Source organism: Epinephelus moara, chromosome 17, assembly GCF_006386435.1.
Source record: "Epinephelus moara isolate mb chromosome 17, YSFRI_EMoa_1.0, whole genome shotgun sequence".
Taxonomy (NCBI): domain Eukaryota; kingdom Metazoa; phylum Chordata; class Actinopteri; order Perciformes; family Serranidae; genus Epinephelus; species Epinephelus moara.
In genome coordinates this window covers 12571509-12579159 of record NC_065522.1, presented here as the reverse complement: position 1 = coordinate 12579159, position 7651 = coordinate 12571509, and positions in this window count along the sequence as shown.

The window sequence follows — 7651 nt, the reverse complement described above, 5'->3', positions numbered from 1 at the left end:
TGCAAGTATTGATATTTTTGCAATTTGTTGCCCCTACAGCTTCGGAGTGGTACATTACACCGCTGATATTAGTACAACTGCAAACTGTTACCAGTCCTAGCATAAACTGTAGTGATCTGCCTCACGGCTAAAAGTAAAAACAACAATCCGACAGCAGAGACTACATCCCTGCCAAAATTATTTAAAAAAGATTGCAACATTGGCTGTAATCTTATCAGTGACATCCCTGCCTTACAGAGTCTCACAGACAGAAAGCTGAAGGATTTGGAAATGAACGTGACGTCAGCAGCCAAACAACCATGTCAACTGACAGGGTAGAGTAATATCACAGGATTTTACACAAATATGACTCTGCATAGTTTTATTTATTGATATCGGAGATGAACACTAGCATAACAAAAAGCAATGACAAAGTTTTAGTTTTGCTGAAATACTGCTAGCATTTTCAGCCCATATAACAGTACATAGTAGGGTCAGGCAGTATCAAGGTATACTGGTATACAGGGGTTTAGAAATCCCGCAAGGTATGATTTTCAATACTGTTAAAAATACAGACGCTCTTCTTTCTATTTAACTGATAAAGAGGTGCTGTATTAAGGTGATGTATTAAAGTGCACAACAAGCGCAACCAGAGGTCAATCTCTACTGTCGTAGCAGGCAGCTGAGCTAAGAAAGATGGCGACTCCATGTGGCCCCGATATGTCAGTTTCCACCGTGTAATGGTTTTAACACAAATACTATCATATACCATATACTCTGGTGGAATGTCAGGAAGGTATGAAGGTATGAAAAGCTACATATTGCCCAAGGCCATTACGTAGTTTGTTAAGCGTTCAAATGTGACCTTTGATTTTAGCAAATTTAGCATGTTCTGATTAAGACATGTTGCTTCTGCTGATATTATTTGATTTTAATAGCTTTATTTGGACATACATACAGCCCACTCGGAAATGGCGTCTCAGTTAGGAAATCTACAGCAGTTTGCAACACACAGCCTCTTGCCTGTTTCTGGTCAGCTCTGTGGGTTGCCATGGAGACGCTGTACACAATCCAACTTGCCAACAGTTTGCAAGGCTGAGGTAGAGATACATGTCCAAAAGAAAAGCCAACATTCATAGCTGAAAGGAAAAGCATGCTTACTTTAAAACATTATGAAAAACGTGTATATTAACAAGATTTTGGATATGTGCAAATATCGCAACATTGACCTTTTCAAGAGGAAGGTTGGCAGAATGAAAGAGAGGCTCAGGTAATTAATCTTTGAGAAAAAAAAAATTGTAGCAAAGAAGCAGAATCACAAGCAATTCCGCCCATTCCACTGTCTGAGTATTAGTGGAATATTCATTTTTATTAGCTTAGCTTAGTAGAAATATTGTGTTTTTCAGAATTAGGGCAAAAAGTGGAATATTTTGGGCATGTAAACATGAATGAATGTCGTTGTTTTCCCTTTAGGCATGAGACAGATCACTACAACTTACATCCAGATGGCAATGTCAAACAGTTGGCAACCCACGTTAGCTTTTTAGTTTACTTTTGTCTGGCCTCTTGCTCGGTCATTCTTTTCTTTTTCCTCTGTCAATGTCATTTTCATCTCTTCACCTACACCATGACGTCTACACCGAGAATACAGAGGTTAGTTTTTATGGGAGCATCAAAAGGAAACACCAGAACCAAGTGCTATAGTGCCGCAAAGCGCCATAGTGCCGTAAAGCGTTATAAGCTATGCAAAATGGGAATGAATGAATAAGTGAAACTGTTATTTTAAGGTTTTTAAAAAAGTGTCATAATGTTGCTTATATATGAAGTTAAAGACATTGTTAGATACACGTTTTGCCATGTTCTAGTTGGAATGGAGGAACAGGAGGAAAGAGACAGCAGGAAACATAAAAAGGTGTGCACTGAGGCCCTCTTGTTATTGGATAAGCACAATACGTCTCGAGGTTACCAGGAATGAGCTCACACTCATTTCAGGCATTAGATCACACTGATTATCATCCCACCTGTGCTGTGGTGTGACTCTCTGCTCCTGCAATATTGTTCGGTCTCACATCCTGGGATAACTCAGACAAGGTGTTGTCACTGACAACACAAACTATCCTCTAGACATTCTCCGCCCCAGACATGTGGAGATTCCTTGACACTGACAACCATGCGGCAGTGCTATGACAACCTGTTAGTAAGGTAACGTGTGTGTGTGTGTGTGTGTGTGTGTGTGTGTGTGTGTGTGAATGCTAGTAAGTGGGTGTTTGATGGAAAGATGATTGAAGGGATGGAACATGGCAAAAGACATGCAGTCCTAGTCGCTGTCATTTTGAGAGGTGTGTGATGAAGTTGGTGTGTCTGTGAGCGACTTGTTTTTCTTTCCGTCTTTAACTCCTACCCGAGCACGCCCTCCCATCCTCTTCCTGCTCCGTTTCTCCTCCTCCTCACCTCGCCTTGTCCCAAAGCCCAGCACAATACATCAACGGGTGTCCAGACCGCCGCTCTGTAATAACTCTGCAATCTCTGGAGGAAATACTCCGTCACAATGCATGAGACAACATCTTTTTTTAATCAATTGAGCGAAACAAACAATGCACACTGACAAACGCTGCCAACAGCCAACCACCAAAAACACGCTGAATGAAGAGTGATACACAAATGGAAAACTAAATTACCTTCACCATTTATCTGAGTACAGACTCGGTATTGGAAAAGGGTGAAAAAGGAAGAGAGAAAGTAGACAGTGGGGGATGGAGAGACAGAGAAAAAGAAATAAATGAACACTCAATCATTAAATTATGCCCATTCTAATTTTGTTCCCTTCCATCACTTTCAATTATTAAACACCGCCTTTAAGAATGAGTTACTTTATAACTACAGAAAGACCAATAGTCCCTAAAGCTGCATGTTACATTAGTAGACTATGTGGAGAGCAAACGACTTTCATTTAGCTTTACAGCTGACTAGCTTTTATGTCCCTCTGAAAACTATCCTCAGAGCCAAATGGTCACGTGGAGGAGAATGAGAGTGGGGGAACGGGGGGGTTAAAGATGGATGTGAGGAGGGAGTATATCAGTCCACAAGCACAATGGCTATAATTAATCATCAGCTGTGTTATTTCTTATCAGGAGATTATTTAGGGGAGGAGAGGTTGCGAGATGAGAGGGAAAAGGCTATGGTGATAGGGTGTCTTCAACACTGCCAAAAGGTGTGGGAAGTGGTGAGGCTGTTGGCTGTCAGGTATGGCTGCATTGCAAAGGTTGGAGTTTACACCCCGTTTTCAACCTTGTCAACCGACGGTCAAGTCAACAAAGACATCGTCAAGTCAATATTTTTAGACGTGGATAAACAGAATCAGCAGGAAGGGGTAAAACAGACAAGAGGTGGAGGAATTTCTTGCCCTCTATCCCACTTGCAGTTGATTATCTAAACTAAAACACCAAAAAACGTTGTCAGTGCCATCAAAAATTCGGTTCGGTTCAGCGCCGGAAGTTGCAACTTCTGGCGCTGAACCGAAATCAGTGATTTCCAATGGTAAAAGTTTGTTTACAGTACTCTGTTCTTCTTTCCAAGAGCAATTGGGAAATAAAATGTGGAACACACCACCTGTTATAGCTCAAACGGGATTATGTGATCATACCTCTGCCACCTCTGACAGCCATCTCAAAGCCGAGCCAAGCCCAAGCCCACTAGCAATTAGCTTGCCTTGCTCTGTTAAATATTTTTAAACATCTAGGTAAATATGGTCCTTCTAAAGATGATTCCTGATTTGTGATGACTTATTAAGAGATACTAACACATTCAGCAAACATTGAACATAATGCAGTAATAACTGTAGCTCCATGTAAAGTGAATAAATTTGATGGTTCCCAGCTACTCTTCTGCTCATCTGTGTTGACGACACAGTTTACTCATTTTTTTTAACTTCTGATTAACTTATGATTTATTAAAAAATGTATTCTGAGCAAAACATGATGCTGAATTTAGCAGCAGACTTCAGTAATAGTAATATAAAGTAGTAGTTAAAGAAATAACTTGGCATTCATTTTTTTCTATGATATAAAGGAAGTACGGTAAATCAGTAACACATTGTCAGCCCTAATGACTCAATACATACATCAAGGTATGTTGCTGAGTTTATGTTATAACGAGCAATTTTCTACTGTAGTTTGAGAATGAAGTCAGACGGGGAGAGCCAGGGATATCATGTCTGACGTTGAGTGACGGACCTTTTAGTCTAGGTGTCATTCTCTTCTGCTAAGTCTGATGTAATACTTTTTCGCTATGTCTCGTGAAACTCTTGTGCTTTTATTTCTTATATCTTTGGCAACAGGAATGATCCCTTTTTGTTCTGGTTACATGTTCAAAACACAGTTGCTGAAGACAAAAATTTAGCGTAGACTGGCTGCAACAGGTACCAGAGCTCCGCCAAGACATTTTAGAAAATGCTACGTTAACATTAGTTAAATATTTGTTAAAAAAAGAAAATCAGTATTTGCTAAACTAAAGGCAAATTACTTTTGAAAAGAAGAATAGCCTCTGGGACTAACCACAGACAGTCTGTGGGACTAACTAGCTTACTGCTACTTCCACTATCTCACTGGAAGTTGCGCACATAATCAGTTCTACAGTAGTGCCCTCAGGAATAAGGTGGATACAGAGAGCCGAAGTGAAAGTGAAACCTACTCTCCCAGAAGAAAGAAACCCTCATTTAAAGTCCAACTGACATTTGCAATAATGCAAATTACTAAAAATCTTGAACCTTGGTTGTAGCCAAATGGTGACCCTAGATTTGCGAAACTCAAGCAAATCACTTCAAAATATTCTTGTCTCACTGTTTCATGGTGTGACAAGGCTGTGGTTAAGGTTTGGTTAGGTTTAGGCACAAACAGCACTTAGTTTGGGTTATGGAAAGCTAATGATTTGAGTTAAACGGGACATTTGTAACATGCAACATGAACACTTGTGGGAGATTTCATGAATCTGGGGTTACCATCTAGACACATCTCAAAACCTTAGTAGTACGCCATATGTTTAGGTCAGAGTGGTTGTTTTTAAATGCTAATATAATTGTTTTTTCAGTCTCTGTGTTTAGCTGTCTTCACCCGACACCACTTCCAATAAGCCCTACACCATTATGGGTTACACATCATGGTTCGACAAAAGAGGCGAGTTAATGGGCAAGTGAAGCAGGCCACGGCTCGTTCAGATACGTCAGTGATAACAGCAAGACAGAGAGGACCAAACACTATGAAAGTCTTTGGAAAGCAGGGATGACGGTTAAAAAGTTTGGGGAAGTACTTTGAAAGAAAATGTTGGTGAATACTGTGGATATGCAATGCTTCAGAACAAGGCTGATCGGTGGAAAAATATCAATTTCTGATCATAGAAATTTTCATGATTATATAAAGCAAACACATCACAGATCTATTGACAGACTGAATACTGAAAACAGCACCAATCTACTTTATTCCTGATCTTTTAAATTTCTACCCTGCGCGAATACCTCCACCCATTTAATCCACACAATTTCCACTTTGTTACATTGAATTTAAACTCTCACTGGGCAGTCTGACAAGCCTGGTGAAGAAAATACAAGTATCTGACACTGCTCACAAGTTCATCACATATGGATAGTAGGAGATTTGTGCAATGCAGTTTGGGGGATTTTATGCTTCACCGGGCCTCCAAATAAAAAAGGGATGACTGTAAGATAAATTGGTAACACAAAAACAAACATGGTTGAATATTGCAATAGTGTTGTTTAGCCTTCAGTCAGCTGGGTGGTTTTTTTTTTATTTTGCTCCCCAAAATTGTGGAGAAAAACTTTAAAAAGCTATCCAGCTCTGTCTTGTTATCTAGAACTAAGAGCCACAACTTGATTTTAGGTACATTATGCCTCCAGGGACTGCAGTGTTTGCTAGCAACTCACTTCAGGGTAAACAACTTTCCCACAACCAAGTTGTACGGCTGTTATGAGATATCGCCTTCATGGAGGAGAAAAAAAAGTTATTTATGCCAACAAGATTGTGCCATGAAGACTTTTTCTTAAAATTCTTACTGATAGCTGTTGATGGAAAAAAAATAATGCATGGGGAATTTTATAATAATATATGTTTACCGTGATTATTTATTTTATTTGACACTCCAGGCTCCTCTAGTCTCAGTTCAAAATCTCATAAAAGAAATGTTTATCTTTGCACTGAAAAACTCAAATCGATACAAAGCATACCTTCCAAGACCCAGGGGGCTGCTGATGAGTGCCTGTCACCTTTAACTGACCTTTAAGCTGCTTTAATTTGTTGCTTCTATCAAGAGTAGGATTTGTAACAGGATGACATGTCTCAAACAGCTAAGAGGAAGTAATGATTGCTGTGGTATAATCCTGCAGTGGTCACATTTAAAATCCACATAAATATGAGACTTCCTATAAGTGAAGGTATAGAGATATCAGGTATTTGAGGGTAGGGGGATCACTGCTGGCTATCTTGGCTTGTCATTTTATTTCTCATAGCTCCTTATAAACACTGCATCATTCCCCCAGTATGGAAAGGGACATATAAGCACAGCAGAAGCAATGCCAAAACCTCAGAGTCTTTTGGCTAGGTGGCGCTTGACTGTTTCACCATCAATATGGGATCAAGTACCCTCTCTAATGACTCTAATATCGATGCCCTGCACTTACAGAGGCACCGAGCCTCCAAAATGTCAACAGTGGCATTTTATGTGCTAATGCCATATGGGTGCAGTGGGCTGGTAAAAAGCTTTTCCTCCTGCGCGCTACGCTCAAATGCTAATACCTCGGCACTCTCTGGTCTGCTTCATTTTCAGTCCCCGTTATGCTAGATTAGCGGCTGACGTCTCACAGCAAGCGGCCAGCTTGCGTTGATACAGAGGAAGTTGTTCGTGGGTGGCCATTCTGACTCAACCTCAACAGATTGGTGTGCCGTACAAAGTGAGTACACTCAGTGCTCTGCCCGGGCCCCTTCCAGTTTAGGCTTCTGCACGGTGGCAAGGTAAAGGGCCTGGGTGTAACCTGTGCAACTTGTGCCGCAGAAAGAAAAAATTATGTAACATCCATATTTTCCACCCAGAAATAGCAACGTGGGCCTGGCACAGTGTTGGGGAGCCATGCACGACAGCACCCGAGAAGTGTGACAAAACAAAAGCTGCAGGAGACATCACTCAACCCTGGATATTTTGCTCAGACCGTTGCCAATATTTCCCTTAATAATAAAGTATCATTTTTTAAAACGAGTTAGACTACTAAAAGATCATCCTCCATTTGTCACCACAAATCTTAAATCCAGGTCCAGTAGTAAAGATAGTCAGAGTGAGATCTGGTCTAATAGCTTTGCTCTTTGACAGGCCAACAGTCTTTTTGTTCCTCATCACACTCCATAACCCAACTGACGGCCATGACTCATTTTGTCACTCATCTCCCACACAAAGGCTGTCCTTGCCTTTTTGCCCTGTCAACTGACTCGCTCTAAATCTTTCTGTAAAGATGGGAATAGCGCCCAGGCTTTCCTCCCAGAATGGATTTGAAATTAGGTAGATAACCCCTGGAGCGCTTACTCTTTCTGCCATGCCTTGCACACTTGTCACGACCTGCAGGTGTGCCAGCGTCTCCTCGTCCCCCTCACTCGTGCCCCCCCCCCCCCCCCCC